Source organism: Salarias fasciatus, chromosome 18, assembly GCF_902148845.1.
Source record: "Salarias fasciatus chromosome 18, fSalaFa1.1, whole genome shotgun sequence".
Classification (NCBI taxonomy): domain Eukaryota; kingdom Metazoa; phylum Chordata; class Actinopteri; order Blenniiformes; family Blenniidae; genus Salarias; species Salarias fasciatus.
The window spans coordinates 18304001-18328493 of NC_043762.1; positions in this window are offsets into that span (position 1 = coordinate 18304001).

Sequence of the window (24493 nt, forward strand, 5' to 3'; positions counted from 1 at the left end):
AAATTGTGTATCTACCAGCAAAAGAAGAGATGCCAGTGATTCACAAAGACAAAATGTGATGGATTTCACATGAGTAGAGTATTTAAAAGATGAATCTGTTATCAAAACGTGGTCCACTGAATCACCGGCTAATGAATTTATCATTGCAGCGCCACTTGGCTACAAATTAAAGTGCACTGCAAAGTGCTTCTGAGTCATATAAAATACTCTTCTGAGTCATAAATCATTGCCTGCTATGGCTTTTTAAAAAGTTTTCTTCATTCAAACTTCTCAATTCTCATATTTCTCCATTTCTCCTGGTTGAAGATTTGTGATAACGGAAGTGTTGTTCATAAAAAATATATAATCACTGCGTTAGTGTTACGACTTCACTGAAATCTGTAGCCTATTCTTTTGAAGTTACAGCAGTTGAACTGTATCAGCAATTAACAGCAACATTTGAGACACACAAGTGTCTGTATTTCGTTAGATTATCCTCGGTTTGAGTCCTGCTGGATCCTTTCTGAATGGAGTTTGTATTTTAGTCACATACGTGGGTTTCCTCTGGGTTTCCCTTTAAAATCGAAAACCACGTATCCGAGGTACTTTGACACACAGCGTTCTTTCATTTGTGCTCATTATGCCCAGTGTAGTTGCCCTGATATGTCGGATTTCCTACTCAGATGTTTTAAAACATCATCATTTTGAAAGACTGCTTTCGTCAGCTTTGTTTGAATTTTATATCTCGATCCCACCAGCGACCGTATAACTCTCATGTTTCCATAAAGCATGTGGGGAAAGCAGAGCGATGCCAGGCTGTCAAGAACGCCCCAAGCTAGCAGATACGAAACACTATATCACTCATGAGGTGCTTCACAGTTTATTACAGAGGTTTTGTGTGGTAATATGGCTTGACTGAAAAATACTGTCTATTTGTTTGTATTCTGGTTCCCTTTAATGCAGAAACACTTTTCAATAAAAAGTCAAGCTGTTAGAACTTACGGACACTCATCGACACTCACAGCATAACGCCTCGCTTTCTTGGCTCGTCTCTCAGCTTTCTGAAATTTAGTAGGAATTACTCAAAATGAAACGGCAAGATACAAGAACCCTAATGGGTCCAAGTTAAAAGCTTGGCGCTTGTAGAGCACCAGAAGTTAAAAGCTTACACAGAGTTATCATAATAGGCCACGCTCAACGTCAGCCAAGTCGTCTTTTTGAAGCGGACCTAATTTCCCATGATGATGATGATGATCGGCCGGACAACATGCTCAGAAACAATTAACGCTGGTCGCTGAAGTGGACACTTTCCCCCAGTCAGGCATCGAGGGCCAAGGCATAAATAAGTCCCCTTGTCAGCTATTGCCAAGCGACAGCTAATGACTCTCATTAATATGCAAACTAGCAGCCATTTTTCTCCCCTGTTGTGTGCGTGCGCGTGTGTGTCGTTCCTCATTTTGTGCACTCGGTCCATCCAGTGCAAAGTGACCAGCTCAAGAAAATTTCTAATTGCGAGTCAATTATGTCATTGAGCCCGTTTAGATGTTCATTTGTATGCAAATTTGACTGCTGGGAGAAGAGTGGGGAGCTGGCGTTGGACAACATGGAGGGCAGAAACACGAATGGCGGCCCACGCCGGAGCAGCTGAGGCTGGCGTGACGTGATTCATCAATACTGAGTCAGATTACTTGTAATGTAGTGCCAGCGTAATATGCCCACCAATCACCAACATATTTAAAACTATATGTGAGACTCATATTTAGTCCGTGGCCAACTTTCAACACATTCTTTCAAAATGAAGTCCGATCCTCGGGTTTCTCCAGTTTTCATATAATGCAACCGGTGGACTCACAGTGTGAAACGCAGAGCTCATCATTTCATCAGCCTATCATCCTGAAAGTACATTCCGGTGGTTTAGAAGAGTGGGCCAGCCCCAGTAAATGATTCCCAGATCCATCATCCGGCTGTGATCTGATCCGATCTCCTCTGCTGTTGATTAGACGCTTATTGGAGCGAAGAGCTAAGACATCAATATAAAGAGAAGGCGGAGGACAGGAGAGCGTACGGGCTGAGAGGTAGAGTGAAGAGAAGGTGTTCAGGAGAAGGGAGTGGCAGGCTGAAGCATCCACCAGTACTTGTTGATCCAAATATTTTTTTTTAACTGTATCCAGTAAACACATATGTCTTGCATGTACTTGTAAGTTTGAGCATGTGCAGCCCCTGCCTCCACTTGGCTGGTATCGGTGGGATATCCCGGTGACATTGAGCAGTCATTACAGCAGCCATCAGCAGTTAATGAATGGATAGAGTCCACAGCATTCCCACTAAATTCATTATCACTCTATTGGACTTGACGGTGCAGATTAATAATTGGTTTGTCACAAAGATATTTTGGATGATTAATATCAGTATTGATTGAGAGGAGAAAGTGGTGGCGATGGGGACGGTGGTGTGTGTGTGTGCGTGTGTGTGTGTGTGTGTGCGTGTGTGTGTGTGTGTGTGTGTGTGTGCGCGCGCGCGTGTTGATTTGGCTGACAACAAGCAAAGTGTGCACACGAAGATCAGACTACAGGAAGTCAATGGTTGGTCAGTGAAGAGAATGATCAGGACAGCAGCTTAAAAATCACTGCAGTCCAACTTAATCAAAGCTGCGGTTTCAATCTTGACATCAACTTTTTTTTCACCCTCTATCCTCTGTGAGTTTGTGCAGCATGTCTGAAAAAGTCTTTGAGACTTCCTTCTTCATTCCTGTGCAATCAATTTAAAGCAGTTCGAAAACTGAACAGCAAAGAATTTGAAAGGAAAACGACAGTGTCATCTGCAAAAAAGATGATCCTAATGGAACATTTATATTAATACAGTCATTCCACAAGCCAGATGATGTGTAGTTAAGCTTAATCTAACGTTTAAGCGCTTTAATAAAGCACTACAAATCTCAGTTGTTCTGTTGTGGTAGCTTCACCTTACCATTTGTTCATCGAATACTTGGGAAAAAAAGAGCTTCTTTTCATTATTGATTGTCGTCAAAATATAGAAAGCTTGAAGTTACAGCTAAAACCAAACCAATAAGACCCTTAAAACACTGTTTTTAGTTAAGATGGAGTTTGCACTACATTTTTAACTAGAATTTGGCACTCAGAGAGCGCAGACCTCCGCCACAGGTGAAATCACCGACAACAATAAGAACACCATATAAAAATATCAGTAAACAGATGTAAACAAACCCTGTCATCAATTTAAGACGTAGTACTGAGGCCCTCTGTTGGATAGATACAGTACTACACTGGTCAAATGAAAGTCGTCACCCTGACATAACTCAGCAATAAAAAAACAACACAATGACGGACATGCAGAGATGCATAACAAAGGAAACGAACAGTCCAACATAGGGTGAAATCACTTACAGATGAAGCGCTGATCAAGTTTTGAAGAGAAGCCAACTTGTGGCGATTTTGTCGTGCTGCTGCGCAACTGTTCCGTCCGTGAAACAGGTCCAACTAGGAACTTAAAACTAAAGTTCCGCTGGGTGGTACACCCTATCGGTCAATGATAAAGAATACTTAAAAAAATTCGTGATGATCCGGATCATCACCAAAATTCAATGGATTCTAAGTTAGCCCAAGACCCACCTTTCCACAAAGTTTCATTGCAATCCGTCCATTACTTTTTCCGTGATCTTGCTAACAAACCAACCAACCAACAAACCAACCGACCAGCCAACAAACCAACCAAACAACCAACCAACAAACCGACGTGATTACATAACCTCCTGGCGGAGGTAATTAACAACAGTCTCCTTCCCACTTATCCTTCTTCATGTTGAGTGGATAAACATGATGAGTGGATGAGTATTACAGAGAAAACCTAACAATGGCACACACTCCCAAATGCATTTTGCTGTCTCTTTCACTCCCTGGCTTTAAATAAGTGTGTGTTTTTAGCTGTGGTGTTTGCTTGATGTTGACGGCCTCGAGGACTCTCAAAGGAGACATCTCATTGTCTGTCCACCGGGCTCAGATTCATTACTATCGATCAGCCATGTACTGGATATATAGATCTACCAAGTATATAGATAAGCCATTTATTATGGCAGATCTCCCTTCACATGTATGGATTCACTGTGTGAAGTATGGATCCACCATGGACAAGTTTACTGCACATTATCTGTCTGCACGGACCTGCTGCTGTATGTACAAATTACCCATTCAATTAATATTTTGTTCTTCTTTTAGGACTGAATAGAAAGCAGATGAGGCACAAAACTACATTTCTCTATTCATTTGTTGTAGGAGCTTTAAGGTTTACATTGACACGTCACTTTGAAAAGGTATGACTAAGACATGTTCAAGATAACAAAATAAAATGGTGTAATGCATTCAAACCATTCAGCACGTTTGAATAGATGGATTTACAACTGTAACACTAAAATACCTTTATCACAGAGGATTGCTATCACAGAATTGGACTCGAAATTATCAGAAGTGAATGCTTCTCAGTCACATGGATTTGTGTTATCTTTACCTTTTCTGGGCGGAAGGGGGATTAAAATAGCATCCTGTATAGAGTTATCATTACTTTTACCATGCCCTCCCCTAAAACATCCTCCACCATTATCCTATCAGCTATTCTCCCTCCTCTTCTCCTTTTTAATTTACACACAAGCACAAAACAGGTTACCCTGATGTATCCATCCAGACGTCAGCAGGCACCCACAGTCATCATAGCATCTGTGGAGATGATAAAGTGATGCTGGGCTTCGTTTCAGCAGAGAGACAGAGAGCAGGCCTCCTTCACAGATTAAAGAAAGCCTCGGTTTCCGCAGGGACAATGGGGAAGAATTACCATATGAATATGACCACAGCACCCCGGCCTCTTAAGACCATCAATCTCCCCACGCCGAGCACCGCGATGCCAGATAACCCCCTGGATATCCCCTCTTAACCTCAATTTCTCAGGATGTATTAAGAGATGGCGGTGGCGAGAGGAGGGTAGAGGAGAGGGAGTCGTGAAGCAGGAAGGGGCTCGGGGCTGGACCGGCAGGCACCGCTATTTTCCCGCTCGCACCCTCCGCCCCAACCTGAAACAAGTTATAATGCAATTAATCTTGTCCCCCAGGAAAAAATATGGCAGCTAAGTGAATTTTACATGAAGACCCTCCTTCTACTTACCATCCTTTCTTCTGTATCACAGCATCTATCAGTTGAGAGATTTGTGTAGCGTCGGGAGCAGGAATTTCAGCTGCATATATGCATTAACGTGTCAGACGTGCGAGATGGCCACATCAAGACGCTTACTGCTTTGTAATGTATAATAATCTGGGTTAGTAAGAAAAATTGGGGCAAATGTTAAACACTGAGGCAATAAACGCAAGATTTGATGTTTTGGCTCTCTTTTGGTCTTCACTCATCAATAGCTGTGTTTATGGACACTTTTTTGTTCATCATAGTGAATTCCTAGAGGATCAAATTGATTCTTTTACAACATGAACACTGAATAAAAGCAATCTGAATATTGAGCCAGATTATATGTAAATGTTAAATGAACTGACGTCACAGACATGCACACAAAGCTCCCACTGTAGGAAATAATGCAATGTGCTCTTTACGTGGACTGCGATCGGATCAAATCTCGGACTACACCACCCGCTCCGATCTGAGAGAAATTTAAATTGGATGGTGCAAATATGATCAGATTGAAGTGTTTACATGGTGTAAATTTAATCGAATTGGCATTGAATGGGATTAGGTTTGCTCCATGTAAGCGCAGCTGTTGAAACAAAGATCTGACTTAATCCTATTCAGTTATTTTTGCCATGTTGTCACAAGTAGTATCAGTATCGAATACTTGATATTTGTACCCATGAGTTCCAGAGATTCCTAACATGTTACTGTCATCAGCACCGGATAAGTTTTCGATTGCTGGAAATTAACTGTCTCTCTTGAATCATTCTTCCCTTGTCACTTGATTTTTTTTTTTTTTTTTTTTCTAAAACTGGAACCAGTACTCTCTGTGAACTCATTGAAGGCTATTGAAATGAATCCACTGTGGATCTGTCTATGACTGAAACAGTGGTCTAATCTGTTAAAACTACTGCTTTTATTTATGAACTTTGGTCTACTGCAACACTACTTGCTTAATAAATGTTACTTTATTAAACAACCTCCAAAAAATTAGAAGGAAGAACAGTAAGCTAAATATAAGAAAAAGAAAAAAACCCAACACATATTCTGCTGGAGTGGCTCAACACATCTCTGATGTACCTTTAAACTCATAGGCTCTCAGGATTGTAAACAATGTCATGTCCTGGAAAATATTGGCAAAACCTCCAAACCGTGTGTGTGTGTGTGTGTGTGTGTGTGTGTGTGTGTGTGTGTGTTCGTGTCAGGATGTGCTTTGAAAAACACATCCTGCTGTCCAGGTGACAGCTGCATGACTTTTAGACTCCAGTGATTATTTAATAATAGGTCATGGTGTAACAGCACCTTTCGGGTTGTCAACAATGGATGTGAGATATCAGCACCTTTTCCCCTGAATATTTCCAGTTTCCTTATTTTGTCAGGTGTGGCGTTCAGAGGACTCAGTAAATTCAAAACATTCAAACGCGCTCTTCTCTGCAGTTCTGCAAAATAGTTCTGACGATTGTGACATAGATTCCACAACCTAAACCTGGATTTCAGCCATATTTAAAGTACATTTTCTCAGCTTTGCTTAAGCTCTGTTTGTATAGACTCACATCAACGAGCTGCGGGAAGATTTCATGAATGCGTTTGTTGTATTGTGAAAGGTTTACTTTGCTAATATTTGAAATGAATTTGACAAGATCCACAAAATTATGATAAAACAAGGAATACTGAGAAGGTTGGTGGGTATTCTCCTGTGTGAATATTTATTAAATTGTTCCTAAATCACTGAACTAGCTTGCAGCGATAGACTTTAATACCTAAAGGAATTACCAAAATAGTGCGTTCTTTAATATGTGGTTACTGTTGAGCAGCACATCAAAGTTCAAGCAAAACTTTCAGAGAAAAAAATCGGCTTAAAATACTTTTTCATGTTGCAAGAAAATAGTCTTTTTACAAGATCACTGCCACAAATTTCATCTGCCTTTAAAAAAGGGGCTGCCTTCAGGTCCTCTATATATTGCCGCACTAAAAGAAGCAGCACAGATGCAACAAAGGGAGAAGGTCAGATAATTATTGAATATGATCGACTTCCCCATTTGTCAAGCAGAAGTAGCAGCGGATAACATAATGTACATGTCAGGGGGGGACGGTGGGAGATCCATGGCCTCGGAGGACGGGAGGGAGAGAGACATCCAGTGCGGATGCGTGGAGGAGAGCCGACAGTGATGTAGATGCATCAACCTTTGTGAGAAAGAGCGACGGCGAGCTGCAGATGGGAGAGAGGAGAGAGAACATAGGTGTAATAGATTTCTGGTGTCTATATTTCATGTTGAAAATTGGCTGGTACATCCAAGCGGTTTGATCTATGAGGGCCGTCGTCTTAAGAAAAAACCTTAGTAAATGTGTAATTTCTCCCTTGATGGAACACAGGCAAAAGGCTATTCTTCTTATTCCCCTCTCTCCCTCTCTTTCTTTTTGCTTTTCTCTTTCTTTTTAAGTTGTTTCCACACTCCCTCCATCCCTCCCTCCTCTCCTCTTCATGCTCCTTGATGTCTCCATTTCATTACCAACCCTCCATCTATCAACCTTTCTTCTGTTTTTCTTCTCTGTAAAGAGTGACTTTCTCTGCACACACACTTTTGGACCGAGGCACTCAGATCGTGGTCATATTCTCTCCTCTTGGTCACTACAGCAGTTTATATATTCATATTGGCTTTGCCGTGTCTCTTCCTTTACAGTAAGCGTCTATCTCTCCTCACACACAGATACTGCATGCATACGCCCGGTCTGTTTATGTTTGCTTGAATCCCTGCATTTGTGCCTGTTACCCCCTGTGACCTCTGCACAGTCACTTCTGCAGTTCCATCCCATGCAGACATGATGTGAAGAGTGAATAGAGACAAAGCAGCAGCATTAACAGGGGTGCAGATGTAAAAAAAAAAAAAAAAAGAAAGAAAAAAATGGAGGGAATAAATGGGGCAGAGGGCTGAACGGTGCCGCACTACTGATGTGTAAAAGATAAAGAAGGTCTCAGGATTGATCTATGAGCATGATGGCAACTGAGGAGAAGGCAGTGAGGAGAGGAAGAAAAAAAAAACACCAAAAAGTCAGTGGAAGCAGACATGAATTAAAATATATCTGAATAGAGAGGCGAGAGGATTTAAAACAGTAGGTACATTCAAAATATGCGGATTTTTGACTGTAGGTGTAAAAAAAAAAAAAAAAAAAAAAACTCTAGAAAGGTAAAAAATGGAAATATCGACACATTACACTGCTTAATTTACAAAATTTAAGAAAGAGACAAGCAACTCATGACAAACAGAGGAAGACTGCACAACAGTCTGAGCACACAGTCTGCATCAGGAAGTTTAAATGCAAATGTTTTTCTCCAGTTTGCACTTTTCTTTATTATACGAAGCAGATTACATCCAATTTTTAATGTCTGAATACACATGCAGTGTCGCATATTTGACAGAGGTGTGAAACTAAGTCATTTTCAGCAGTTATTTTAATCCCTATAGGAGAACTACGCAGATTAATAGATTGAAAGAACTAAAACAAAAACATCAACGAAACCACAAAATTCAAAATAAGGGATCAGAAAGTGAGTGTTTGAAAGATTCATGGAAAATGTGTCACTTCAACGGTCAACATTTTCTGTGGCGAAATGAAAAATGAACAAAAGCCATCTCAGATCACACTGGAAGAAGCCTCTGCCGCTGCTGCTGCTGCCGCTGCCGCTGATTCGTGGTGATCGTGCTACTAATAATGTGAGATCAGTTGTCTCTATCAGCGGTGGGCAGGGCAGGCCTTTTAATCATGGTCTAAGGGGTGCCGGGCCTCTCTATCATCATTGAACTGTGTCCAGGGCTAATTGTGGCTATATTTCACTGTCCCCGTGGCCTGCACACCGCAACGATCCGCTGGCCTGCCGCAGAGGCACACACACACACACACACACACACACACACACACACACACACACACACACACACGCACCCGGGGATGAAAGTGTCAGGGGTTTGACAAGAAAGTCTTATATATATATTGTGTTTTCAAACCTGGAGAAAAGGAGAATTTTCTGTTTTGGATGCATTTTTTTTTTTTTTCATTTAGTGTTTTTGAACTTTAAATAAACCGTGTAATAGCTATCACAATAAAGACTGGTCAGTTGTCTTGAAAAGCTTTCTGAAAGTATTGTTTCAACCACTGCATATTTATTCATTCACTCATTAATTCATTCATTCATTTTTATTGGCTTCACTCTGAAAATAAATATTTTCACATGGAAGCCCAGCAGCAAGAAGGCTTTACGCTGAAAAAATGCTGCTGGAAATTGTGAATTTCATCCAGTGAGCACCCGTAAAGAAGCAGCATTGCACATCCCTCCATCCCTCCATCCCTCCATCCCTCCATCCATCCATTAGTGTTACCAGTTAATGTATGTTTTTGGACCATAGGAGAAAACCTGGAGTAACAGGGAGAACATGCAAACTCCACACCATACACCACCATCATGTAGACAAAGTTGTCACTGCTAGAATTTGTGTTTGTTGAGACCAGAAAAGAGAGCACCTCACTGAATTATGGCCTCATTTACATAAAAAAAAAAGCAAATCTGTAGTATTCACACATCCTGCAGCTGTTTCACAATAAAGGCTCTCCAGGGAAGAGGGGTGATTACATCCCATAAACACCTGGAGAGCTTTTAATGTGAAGCAGATTGAGAAACAGCAGCGGCAGCGGGAGTCAAGCTGCAAATGAATGTCGGACTAAAATAGGACCAAATATACAAGTGACATACACGTCGAATAACAAGCTGACACAATAACACTTCCGCCTTGATTTGAGATAAATAAAGAACTCTTTCAGAATTTATGTCGCCACATAAGGTATCAATCATCCAAATGAATCATCCTTTATTCCTCTCTTGCGGATCCTTCAATACACACAGAACGGGAGGTAATATTTTACATGCGCAATCCCTTTCCTTTCTATAATCACTCCATCTTTCCTTTCCCCCCACCTCGACACAGGCGGGTCACCTCTGCAGCGGAAACTTTTAATTAAACTTAGAGCTGAGACAACTGGACAGCTGAAGGTGGGGGGGGGGGGGGGTTTGTGTTCTCACCTCCCGTCCATCTCTTTGCCAATCTCTCCCTTTACCCCCTTCACCATTCATCTCATAATTTTGTTGCCTCTCTTTCTCTCTCCCCTCATCGTGGAAGCAATTTCCATGAATTTGACTTAATGGACAGGGTTGTGTCCCTAATACGCCACAATGGATTGACACTCCGACTAAAAGTGCTTTCGCCCGGTCTGAACCCCAGTCTGTGTGTTCCATAATCATTTACACACACATGCACACATGCACACACCACTCAAGCACTTCTATTTGTTGAGTGTTTTCAGCTTTTTTTAAAAAATTTTTATGGACACCAAACCATATTTGTGGCAAAACACATATTACGGTGAGTGAGGAGTGACTTCCTGGAGTCATTAAACAGCGCTTCTGAAAACACACCACTTTACCGCCATGTGGACTCGTATATCTTCCTGTGTTTTCAGTGTTATTTTTTTTCCCATGTGGAAGCAAGAGAAACATGATAGAGACTTTTCTCTAAACTGTGGTGAGATGTTTCGATAATGGAGGGTGTTTTAAACTGATAATCAGTTTCAGGGAGGAAGCCATTAACTTTCTGTCAGGCCTGAATGAAGTGGTGTGCAGCAGTTTGTGAGTCCGGCTGAAACATAATCACGGCATAAATGCACCTGCAGCAGTGTCTGCATATCTGACGGCACTTAGAGAACACGCTATCCACGCGGATGACTTTCCAAAGAAGCTGTGGTTACTGCAAAAATGCATGTTTCTGTGTGTGTGTGTGTGTGTGTGTGTGTGTGTGTGTGTGTGTGTGTGTGTGTGTGTGTGTGTGTGTGTGGTGGGCATGTGCGCACTCCCCCCTCTGTGCTTCCCTGATAGTGGGTCTTGTTTCAGAAACATCGCCTAACACGTTTTCTCAATTGAGACACTTAACACAGGCACCTGATGCCAAAAACACGGAGCGCACATTAGCTGCCAAAGTAAATTATATCATTTAAAAAAGCCACATAACAAAGTTACAGCAAACGAGCCGCGCTCAGCTCAGCAGCTCTCAGCCAGGAGTGACATTAACATGTTAGAGGAAGTTATAGGCTATAGGAGCAGTTTAGGCTTAATGTGATTCTTCCATGCTTATGATTCATCGATACTGTGCATTATTCATCTTTTTTATTCTATTTATTTATCATTATTTCCATGATGATGAGGAAACATTGGATGTTAATAGTGCATACCCTGCATGCTGGTACTCTATAATATATTTTTTCTTGAACTGATCATTTAAAAATCCAATTATACACACACTCCTTCAAGCTCCAAGATTGAATGTTTATGTTTTTCATCAATGTTGTGAACCACAAAGTTGCTCAAACAGATTGGAATGAGTATGGAAAGTGGAAATGATGGGCGCGAGCCCCGAATGCTGTTGCACGCAGACGACAGTTGGGCTCCTCGGTCTCTCACAGGAAGTATTCAGCGGAGAGATAGATGGAGGCAATCCTTCCTTCCCATCAACCACCTCATTAGTCCCTCTCAGCCATAAAGCCGTCCCATCAGGCCACGCTGTCATAACTCACTTTAGAGCATTGATTTTAATCACGGCAAATGTAAACATACGTATTATCAATATCAATGCACAAAATAACGCTGTAATATGCAATTACCGGGTGGCATTGATTTTTCTTCCCCCCTCCTCTCTCCCTTTCGCCTCTTTTTCTCTCCCCACCTCGACTCCCCATTTCAATGTAATCATGGGATCGTCCTACTTTGAACTGATTTAATAAGGTTGTTATATATAAATATATATAGCAGGCAGGCACTGGTGAATATTACAGGGATGATTTTCATAAATTTCAATGCAGGGTGGGAGTGTTTAGCCTGGAGGGAGGTGAAACCAGGACAGAGCAGCAGGACTTTATTGTGGTGGATCGGGGATGTGACAGTCGCCGCATCCAATTTTTCTTCTTCTCCATACAACATCTGCCTTGTGGGAATATTATAGTTACAGTGAGTATGATAGGAACCGGTAAAGATAGGTGTATTTAACATGATTAAATAAAGCAAAAGACCAGTAGACTGGAATAAGCTGAAATGGACATTTCCTTTTTTGTGTGATGAAGAAAAGTTGTGAGCAAGCAGTTGGGGAATTACACTGAAACTCTTTTAGTGTTGAAATTAAACACAGAAAATTATTGTAAGGCCAATAAGGCAACTGTTGCAACAAAGCTCAAAATTCCTGAAACAGAAATTAAATCATTTACAAGTAGTGTTTATATGGATGTATCTTGCACTTTTTGTTTTTCGTCAAAGCTTGGCCTGGATTCGAACCCAAGTCCCCCACACTAAGGGGCCAGACTTAAGCAGATAGTTAAATATAAAACCAGAACTCTTGAAAGCCACCATTCCTAAATCACTAAACAAATCATATAACTTCCTATTAAATCTGTGTGTTTCTGCATGCAGTCACTGTGTTTTTTGACTTCACATAATGATTGTATTTCATCAGTCACAACATTGTGTTCATCACCAGTAAAAGCCCACAAATACAAACTGAGGCCTGGTAGCAGTGGAGGATGTTCGTTAATAGTTTCTTCCAGTGCTTCATGACTTCTTGAAACTTTCAACTTTTACAATTAGTCATTCACATGTTCATTTTAACATTTTTGTTGGTCTTGCTTACTAAAGTTACACCAAAGCAGCGAGAATTAATCTGAGTGTAGTTACCTGCATTTGAAACCAACTGAACAGTTGAAAGAGACATTACTGAAGAACATGTTTCTTTTAAAGGGATACTTCAACATTTTGGCAAATTGGCCCATTTAGCGCAATTCCTTAGTCATTTCGAACAGCATACTTACATCTTGTGTGAGGGCGAGCTATTGTTTATTCAGAGGTGAGTCGGGGAAGGTTTTCGGGACGGACACAATGGAAGTGGATGGTATTTTTGCTTCCCCTCATCAAATTCATCAAATACAAAATCCAACAACCCCAAAACACTTTGGTGGACACATTATAATCCGCACATTCACTACGCTGTGGAACACCAACAAATAATATTGTAGCGTTACGACACTGAAGCAAATACTCGGAACTACTTTTTCTTTTGAAATCACTATGCCCGGACGCCATATTTAGTAAGTAGTTCCGTCTTAGCAATCTTCGCATAAACAACTCAATCTTGTAATTTTGCATTAATATTTCACAGTGCAGTGAATGTGCGGATTATAATGTGTCCACCAAAGTGTTTTGGGGTTGTTGGATTGTGTATTTGATGAGTTTGACGAGGGGAAGCAAAAATACCATTCACCTCCATTGTGTCCGTCCCGAAAACCTTCCAAGACTCACCTCTGAATAAACAACAGCTCGCCCTCACAAAAAAGGTAAGTATACTGTTCGAAATGACTAAGGAATTGCGCTAAATGGGCCAATTTGCCAAAATGTTGAACTATCCCTTTAAATCATTGAATGAAATTGCAGTGAACTTTGGTGGCATGATGCTTTGAAGTACTTCTGACTTTGACCTTGTTTAATTTTCTTAGAAGCATATTTATTTGTGGCGATTTGACTTTATTTGAAGAGACAAACCTGCCAAACTGTACAGGAGACGACCTCTGTCTGGCAGCATACATACATATACCCTCTAAACCACTGCATACATGGAGACACAGGCTGGACTCGCGCTGCATCGATCTGTCACTATTTGCGGCTGACCGCTTGCATGTGTCAGTCCGTCCTGCGAGTGTACGGCGGCGTTTTTGTCTCTGGTGCAGTAAAAATAGCCTTTGACAAGTGTTTGGAGGATGTGGTCCCCATTCTGCATGACTGCTTGCAGTAAAAGCCTTATTGTTACCTGTCTTTTCTTGAAACAGTCTGGGGGGGAAAAAAATGAAGACACAAAACAAGAGTGTGATGCTGAAAACAGACGGGAGAGCTCTGCTGTGAGGACCTGGAGGAGAGAGGCAATGGTGTGAAATCCAATTGAATGACAGAGATGGGAAAACCAAAACGATAAAAGCAGAAAGGGGAAAGGGAAGATGGTGCACACAGATATAGAAATGGCTTCTGAAATATTCCACCTGAGAAAATATGGTCCTACATCAGTAGTATGTGTGAAGAGGATGAAGAAGCTAGCTGAATAAATGATTAACTACATCAGAGACGCAGCTTTTATACAGCCGATACATCTCTGCCTCGCTCGCAGCACAAGCCCGCACTTATGCAATGTGCCTAATCCATAACCATAACGCCGCCGTGGCAGCATGGACTTATATATCAAGCATTTGCCCCATATGATGATGCTCATTGTAGCTCCCGGATCGTAGCGCCTACTGATCCCATGCTCATAAACAGATGTTCACATCACATCTTTAGTACTTTACAAAGTAAGAACCACATGGAACAAACTCCTATGATTTCTTTATTGGCATCTTTATCCTCTAATCATAAATCACAACCTTGTTAATGTTTAATTTGTGCATGTGGCACGTGTATGGAAAAAAAAAAACCGTACACACACACTAATTAACTATGCCGTGACAAATGACGGGGCAAATCCCTTTTCTCCTCCTCTCTTCCGTAGCTGTTTTACCAAAATGTATGCCCGCCGCGCTTTGTTCTCCGGTTTCATTCAGAACAGTTCTAATGAGGACAAACTGCTCCCCGGTTGAGCCACAATGGCTCTGCTGACTCTGAAAAGAACTAAAATGGCTGAATGGAAATGAGAGGGGCAAAGGAGGTCAGCCCTCAGCATCAATTCTCATATTACCACACACACACACACACACACACACACACACACACACACACACACACACACACACACACACATATGCACACACACAAATGACTATTGCACATTGAGGTGTCATAGACGCATAACGGTGACAGGCGCCATCTCTCTAACCATTCCTCACCTCTAATATCATCATTTGAATCTCTCTCCCTCTCTGTGTCTCTCATCTCTTAATATTATCATCTGAATAGCCAGCAGGTGATGGGATGTTGGACCAGGGATCAAATTGAGAAAATGTATTAGGAAAAGAGGAAATACTGCCTTCTAACCTTATTAGCATATCCGCAGGAAAGGCGGGCAAATAATTTATTTATTTATTATTTTATTTATTTTGCTATAATGTAAGATTGATAAGAGGCACGTCATATTATAATTTACAGACTATGTCATGACAGCGCAGTCCAGATATATGTGTTTGTAACAATATATCACTGTCAAATGCTGACAACCATCCAGGATTCATTACAATAAATATGATCCAGATCACATTTTGAAACATATTAGGGACTTTTTTAACCTGTACTTTCCAAAACTTTAGTAAAACTGCATATCGTCATTAAAGCTGCCTGCTTATCCACATGTACAAGAGGCAGAAGGAGGTTTTACATCAGTGAATTAACTTTAAATTACTATGTTGAAAATAGGATTTTATCTCTAAAATATATTTTTTGTCTAGTTACAAACTGATAGTGTTCTTTTGTTAACTTTTCAGCCAAACACATTTTTCTAATAACTAACTAGGTAACTAATAACTATTTTTTAGTGAAAACAGAAGCTTCACAGTCTCAATTCGTCTCAATTAAGGGTCCAGTTCCATTTAGTTTCTCAGTGAGCTGCGCAGGACTAAATGGCAAATACAGCCGTCAAAACCTGTGCCTGCGTCAACTAAATGGAATGGTGTGTTTAAAAAAAGGAAACTCCTGAATCTTTGAGAAAAAACTGTGAATTGTTTTATCACCCAAAGTTTCTGATCTGGAGTGACTTTTCGGCTCCAGTTTGCACGTGAAGCACGTGCGTGAACTAAAATCATGTTCTTGAGGGAACAACTCAAGATGTTTTACTAGAGCATGAAGGTGAGTTTCTCAATACTCCATTTTACATACTTGAACACTGTTTAAGTATTTCTTTCCGTTTTTATTTTTACTTCTTCAATTTGAATATTCAGTGCCCGGGTATAAGGTTTTGAAGTACGTCTTTGTCTGGTTTACCAGTGGGGAATTTGGGTGGTTTTTTGCTTTAGTTTTGAGTTGTACAGCACTGAATTTTTTTTTTAATAACATCCCACTTCGGCTGGCTGGTGTTGCAGTTTAATTGCGCCACACTGAGGAAATGTGTTTACTTTATGCAGATGAGGGTGAAATTAATTCAAATGCAGGCTTCAAGACACATTGTGGTTAAGAGGCAACAAATGTCTGGTTTGTTAGTGAAATCTCAGATAAAGCCTCGTTTTGTAAATCTGTCGTGACAGCCGCTTCAGCACTGTTCAAGAATACAGTCTGAAATGTTTTTAGTTGTGTAAATATAGGGCCAATGGTTATATAAAACCCACATTTCATATTGAGAATTGCTTCAATGAAGATAACTACTTGAAGTCTACATGCTACTTACCCATTGTGAAGCTTGTCACTGTTTTCTGTTTTTTTTTTCTAGAATCATCAAGATACTGTCAGTATATCACAATTTACTGAAATCAGATCTCAAATTGATTTTAAACCCCCACTTTTTTTGTTGTTTTTTTTTGCTTCACTGGTGGCAAATATGACACATTTCGAAGCTTGATCATTCATTTGCCATCATTGTGTGAAAGTTTAGTTTGTTTATAAAGCACATTTAAACCCCGCTCAAGGTAAGGGAACTGAAATAAGCACACATGGACACACACCAGCACAGTGTGAGCTACAGGAGAAGCAGTTTCCTCTCAGTTTGGAGAGGCATAGTCTGAAAATGAGCTTCCTTCATCTTCATCAATAATGAGGTGCTTCTGTGCTCATATCACTTTTTGTAAGGTTCTGCAAAATGTGCAAGTCACTCATAAATCATGAACAACAATGAATCGGTAATGAAATTCATCCTGATTGAAACAGAAAATAACTGCAAGCTGTGATTTCAAAGACAGTTTTGTAATGTGCTGCTAGTTCGCCTTCATCAAGTTATTCAACTTTCCCTGATCCAGTTAATTTTGAAATACCTGTTTCTACCACAAGGGGGTGTCTTGAGTCATTCAAAAAGCAAAGGAGAAATTTGCGTCACGCATTCCACAGGTAGAAGATTAGTGTATTCTACGCTTGTGCTCTGGCATTTCTCAATATGCAAACGTTTTTAAACATATTGTACTATATTGATCTCCGGGTTTGGCATACCGGTCTGTCATAAAATATCTGAATGAAGTAGTTGGGTATTGATTAATTCAAGTACAGGAAGCACTTCTCCGTTCAGTGCACCCAGACGTTCTGTCGCTGTTTCAGTCTTGGGTATGTTTCCACCTCTTCTGGCCTCAGCGTCTCTCTTTATATGCTGGTCACTGTTTCCTCTCTCATCTCTCCTTTCCTCTGAGGAGTGCTAGTGAGGGGCAGAGAAATCATAGGGCCATCAAAGGTTGCCAGCTGTAGGAAATGTCTTCATTTGCAGCGTGTTAGCTTGACACCTGAGCTCCAGGCTTATGTGTGTATGACTTTGTCTGGTGGCTGCTCGCATACACATATGCACGCCTGCGTGTGTGTGTGTGTGTGTGTGTGACTGATAGTCAGCCATCCCAGCTCCCCAGCAGGTCCGTCTTTAAATTGTCCCTGTGTGTTTTATAGCTCGGCATGTGTGAGTGTGTGACTGTGGGCCTGTTCCCCATCCATCAGTGTTAAGATGGCACATTACTGTTAATGAATGATATTTGTGTTCAGCGTGTATGTCAGGAGGGAGGACCAGGGAAGCAAAACAAGCCCTCCCCAATCACCTCACCTCCAGCCTCCTCATATTCTTTGTCAGTCTCTTGCTTGTTTTGCATTTTCGGAATTTATTCAGCTGAATCCTCTCCCAACTTACTTGAGCAGTTGCACAACCTTAGACTTCCTGTTTTTAACCAACTGCAGTAAAAGTAACTGAAATTTCATGTGCTCAGTAGATTTTTATGACCACGACAACCTGTTACTTTTGTGAAATAACTTTAGTTACTGGCTTGCAGCCATAAAATAGCATTTTTTTTAAGAATACAAAATATTTGTGTTAGTGTGTGTAAATGAAATACAGATCATGGTGCTGTTGCACTACTTTGTGTGGACTGATTGCAGAAACTTCTCTTATATTTAAATGATTTTGGTTCATTTACCGTGTTGCATATCATCTGAAACACTGCAAACAAGATGCACTGCTCAAATTTAATTTAAATCTCTAATTTCCATGAAGAATTCCTGCACAGAATGGTGGATCATTGTTGACATGAACAATCTAAAAAAAATGTACAGAAATAAAATACATTTCCTGTAATAGTGTAGATATCTTCTCCTTGTATTACTTTCTTGCATACTAAGAGAAGATAGTTCATGTCCACCCCTCCTTTCTTCTCCTTCCCTTCGCTCTCATCTTCCCCATCTGCATCTCCTCTCGTCCCCTTTCCACCCCAAAGCTGATTTACATTCTACTTTTATAAGGCAGTCGAAATGGTAAAGGCTTCACTTACAGAGTAATGTGTAACGGAGCTTAGTGTGGTGTGAAATGTGAAGTATGGGACGTGATGAGCGGCATTATGCTACGTGTTTGAATTGTAGGACTGTGTAATGTTAATATAACGACTTGATGTGGGCGAAGTTTGCTGCCTGAGCCTTAACAGAGTTCTATTAGTTGCATTAAATGATGCTGATTAAATTATCTAATCATAGAGCAGAGTCGGAAAAAGTAAAAGATGGGTTTAAAACTGAATAATTCAAGATGTTACTGATGACAGTGGGGAAATGATCTTGTGGTCCCATGGAGAAATCAGAGGTCAGGTGCAAAAGGTGTAAAACAAAAGGGGATTTTCAATATCTTTATTCACATGCCTGCAGAGACAGTGATATGAAAAATAAAAAATAGCTTTCGCTCAAGACAGTAATTGGAAGTTTGCGCATAAAAAAAGCTCCTACATGCCATCATAGTGGTGAAATATAGTAAGCTTTTCGAGAGTCTGAATGTCAGCATACTGTGTGAAACCCAAGAGTAGATATTTCCATCAGAAACCATTTATCTCCAAAAAAAGCTACAGAAATATGACCAGCGATAAATTAGATGTAAAAAAAATAATTTTACTGTAAATTATCCAAATTTTCAACACAAGGGAGACGGAGGGAGACAGTGTCACCCATCAGTCGCTCTTCGAGGAGTGGGAAGTGAAGACACCAGGCGTCAGGAGACCAGTGGGAGACTTCCAGTGCGAACGAACCTCATAATCCACTGCTCACAAATTGTTATGAGGTTGAGTGCTGATGCAAGCAGAACAGTGACTTTATGAGACGGGTGAACGAGACAGAGCAGCCGATAGGAAACTCCTGTTGTCTGGCAAATTCCGCAGAATGAAACTATCACAAAAATGGTCATTTTGAAGAATTGTTGCGGATTTGTTTTATGTTTTACAAGATTTTTCTGATCATTTGTTTTCATCACTGGTGGAGGTTATATGGATGGATGAGTAGATGGATAGACATGTTTTTCCGGTGTCAGGCAGGGTGACAGTGCTCTGTCACACAGGCCCCCAGCAGATGTCACTCACTCATTAGTGAATAATGTGCGAGAGCAGCCAGCGACAAGCAGCAGTCAGCGGGCCCTGACACAAGAGCGGGAGCATGTTCGGAACAATGCCTCCAGCTTCATGTATGACTGTAACGCTTACCTTTTTTTTTTATTTACACTCACAGTGTGTCCTTTCACTCACTGATAAAGCTGCTGTGAAGTGAATAAACCACTTTTCTCTTTGTTTGCTGCATGCAAAAGCTGCTGAACACATGTGGGAAAACCCTTCATAGGATAAATGTTTCATGACAGTCAATTTTTTTTTTCAAACATGCCGCAGAGAAAGACAGGAAAAGGACTGACAGAGGCAGGAAATGACAAGAAGTTGTGGCCGTCAACTACGTCATTGTCTGGATTTAACCCTTGGGATGTGCTATTAAACCTCAATGAGCTGCAACGCAACCTCCAGTTAACCTTTGATGTTCGCGTCCTGCTCGGCCTGTTTGTGTGCGGCAGGTTTCACCTTGACCAGCGTCAAAACACTGCACGGCGGTGTCAAACAGGAAGCTGACATTAGCTCACCGTCATGCTATTTCCCATGACTGTGATGAGCTGTTAACAAGCTGAATAAGGCGGCCCGACCGTGCCGGGAGGACAGGGTGAGCAGGTGAGTGGGGAAAGGGAGGAAATTAGGAAAAAGGATGGGAGAGAAACATGTGAAAGAGAGGAAAGTGAAGAAGTGGGAGTGGAGGATGAGAGTACTGGGTGAGATGACACACGGGGCACAGGTGCTGCACACTTTCTTCAACAACACTGTTGATTCATCAGATTTGCAAGAATGCCATCCATCCATATATCCGTCCATCCATCCATCCATCCATCCATCTGTTCCAGCGTTTGTGATTTCGGTCACATGGTTCTGGAGTCATTCTCGGTTCACTCAGGCGAGGCTACATTCTGTACCGGTCACCAGCTCAGCACCAGTAAAAAACCATGTCGTAATAATGTCTAATGCATGTTTTTGGACTGTAGGAGGACACCGATGCACAGAGAGAAACTCGACACACAGGAAGGACATCCACAGAGAAAGGCCCCTGATCCAGACGCCAATAAGGAACGTTTTTTCAAAGAGGTGAGTGTCAACTGTTTGATCTGCAACTTTGCGAACTGATGACACTTTGGTGGTCTCTGTGTCTTACCGATTCGTGACTTTTTAAGCTTGGACTTTCTCTGTGGAGTGGTTTGTTCTCTCTGTGCCTGTGGGGGTTTTCTGTCACTATTCTGGCTTCTTTCATGAACTTAAAGTTACCTTGTTAGGTGAATGGCTGACTTCTATGTGTGTGTTTGTTCACATAAATGCACAAGTGTGTGCATGATGATTGTGTTTCTATGGAGTGTGTCAGCTTTGAGTGTCATCACCCTGGGGCCTGGTATCAAAGTCATTTTAGTTCACGGGAACACACAGATAGAGATCATCGTTCTGGATCCTCTGGTGATCTGGTTTTGGACTGTTTCTTTGTTTAGTCCATTGAGTACTTCACAAAATTCATACAATTTAAAAATAAGTAGAAAAACAATGTGGCCCATTGTTTGACCCCTCTGACCTTAAGGTGCCTCAGTGTTCCCATTCAAAGCCTGGTTATGAAAGAAATTTGTTCTGGAAGATCACACTGTAGTCTACGTCACTAGTTAATCAATCTTTCTACCTTTCAGAATGCTCTGTTGTGTTCAGGGTACTTTCCCTCTTGTTCACTGTCTTATTTGCGATGTCTCTTTCTCTTGTGTCTGTGCCTTTCCACTTTTAGTGTAATAGATTTAAACCGGTTTTGAGAGAAACTTGTGCCAATTCACATATGCAGATCACAAGCTGCTGTGGTGACCCCAGAGTAAGCAGTCAAAAGATGAACATCAGTGTTTGCAGAACACTGTTGAGCCTATTCTTTATGTAGGTCAGGACTCCTTGCACTTGTTTTGGACTCAGTCATCACAAACAGGGTCTATATTTATGTGCTTTGATGAATTGGTAAGTAAGAACTATGTGATTGCGTCAATATATTGGATTAAGTGTGAAATTTCAAGATCAAATTCTTCTGATTCATATTTTTCTGCAATATTTTACTTGTGTGGTGAAAGACATCCACCAAGACTGTAACAAACTGAAAATGGAGAACAGAGCGCTCATTTCCATTTGTCACAACTTACAATGTCCTTAATGGACTTTCATGAACTGTGTCTATAATTAATTCACAACAACACACGGATGTGTGTAAAAAGAGCGGATACACACAGGGAAAGCTTGCAGGTGCATTGTGGGAATCGGCGCTCACTCTGAAAGTGGCTGACATCACGGTCGTGTGTTTCTGCGCCCGAATTCATGCGGCTCGGTGGGCAGGAAGGAGCAGAGTCAGAAACAGGAAAGAGGAAGTTATTAGCCACGATGATCTGAACTCACTGAGTGGCAGAGTACATCAAGAAAACAACACTGAGTGCGCACACACACACACACACACACACGCACACAGAATGAGGAAGAGGGAAGTATTACAGATACATGATCTGAGATCAGACTGTGCTGTCCTTACGTATGTGAGAGCTCATCGAAGGGTCAAAACCTGCAAACCTGTTTAATGGTTTCTGGAAGCACTTTGGTGCATCCCACAAGTATGATGTAGATCTGACTTTAAGGTTTATTAAATAATCCATTTATCCACTCTTGTGGATAGAAAACAAGTCTTCAGAAGAAAAAGCACTGCATGTTTTGATAGGAAGGTTCGTGTGTGCAAGCGCGTCGATTCTGAGCTGCCTGCTTGAAATGGACGCTCCTAACACCTGCAGTATCCCAGACAGTCGGCACAACACAAGACTTCCTGAAAACAGCGTGACGCTCAGGTGAAGCTCCCAAACAGAGGAAATGAAGGAAGCACCTGAACAAATGACAGGGCTGTGTGTTGACAGCATGGGGCTTAATCTCATGACATAACGTGTAAACTGAACTCCCTTTGTGTGGTAGAATCAACAAATATCCAGACAGAAAAAAAACCCTGAACAAACCAAAAAACAGCTGAGACACTTCTTGGAGTTACTGTGGAGTTTAGAATAACAACACAAGTCGCAAAACTTAATGCCTTATTTTCATTTCTTGAAACTGTGAATGATCACAGCAGTAACCTGTTTCCTCATACTGACTGAACGCAGATAGAACATGTTTTGTCAAATTAAAAATCAAAATAGTAACGTGACTAATAATCCACCTGTTAATGACTCATTTATTTGGGGGGGGGCGGGGCATTCTTTATTCATTCATCAAAACTCATTGGGATTATTGGAGTTGACAACTCAGTCAAAACCCCTGCTTCATCAAGGAACGTCTTCCATATGTGTGTTTTGGCAAGTTGACCACATCACAATTTGTGTGGCTCGATCCGAAACAATGTCTTGTCTTCCACTGTCTTCCTGAACAAAGCGCTGGCTATGAAAAAGACATAAAGTGACCTCATGCACACCTGAATTCATTCTCCCCATGTCAGGACAGAAAGCACACTGACGCGACGTCATGCTGGAGTCTGAAGTGTTGAGCTTGAGCTAATTGTGTGGCGTGTTTGGATTATCCGGTCCCGTGTTGAGCTTGCGGACTGGCCGATGGACTGAGTTGTTTGTCTGAAAGTCTGATTTATCTGCTGCTTGCCGAGTACTTCCAACAGCATTGTCGGACTATTAATTGTGCTATTTTACTTGGGTCGAGTCACTCTGAAGTAGTTGACATGCAGACGCACACAAACACACACTTATATACCCTGACACACCGGCTCAATAGGCTTCTGGATATTCCCACTTTCCTGAAATAGAGCTCTATCAGGCAGGTGCTTCCTTTGACGGGGAGATAGGAAAGAGTGGTCAGAAGTGTGTGTGTGTGTGTGTGTGTGTGTGTGTGTGTGTGTGTGTGTGTGTGTGTCCGTGTCGTTTGGAGGGCCAGCTGCCAGCGACCACCTGTGTCCTCTGGCTTTGGCGTGTTAGCTGGCTCCGGCTTCCTGTAGACACGTGTCTGTTCGACTAGACAGCCCGACTCGAGAACTCAAAGGGCTTTCCTGCTTTGGGATCGGAAAAAATTCAGTAGCTTTGCTTCAGTTTGAAGTTCCTTGAATGTGGGAGGACCGAGCTCAACAATGTTGTGTCTCCCTGCTCTCATTCTTTCCTCAGTTCCTTTATCTGGGTCTCGTTCTATTGTTATAATATTCTCCGGGTGATTTTGTGGACTGTTAGCCTTGGCAGAACCTCCTGTTAGGAAGCATTGCTGCACTTCGGTCCCAGTCGGTTTTCCCGAAGAATTGAGAGTCTCTTTTCAAGCTTGACCCCTTTGTTCAAGAGTAGTTACCCTAGTTTTTAACTCCCTCATAAGGAGAGGACACCAAAACGATCGAAGCCCAGACCTTGAGAGTGGGTGTCATGAATAGTCTTTCTCTCTCCCTCTATCTCCCCTCTCCCTGTCTTTACCACCCCTCCATCCATTCCCTCTAATCCTGATGGTGTTAATTGAAAGTCAGGAGAGGGCACTCTTGCGGTTTCATTATTAATTTAACACTCAGGGTAACTTAAAGTGCAATTTTCACCCACATGTGGAACAGAAAAATCAATGGCCACAACAGCAGCGAGCATCAAGGTTGATTACTGATGCACAGGGAGAGACAGCCAAGACACCAGCTACTTCAAGAGAGAGTGACGTGTGTGTTGGATGTCTGGGTGGTTTCTGCTAAGTGTCTCAGATGTGCCGACCCTGTTTTGACACCTCTTTCTGTAATACAAAGCAGT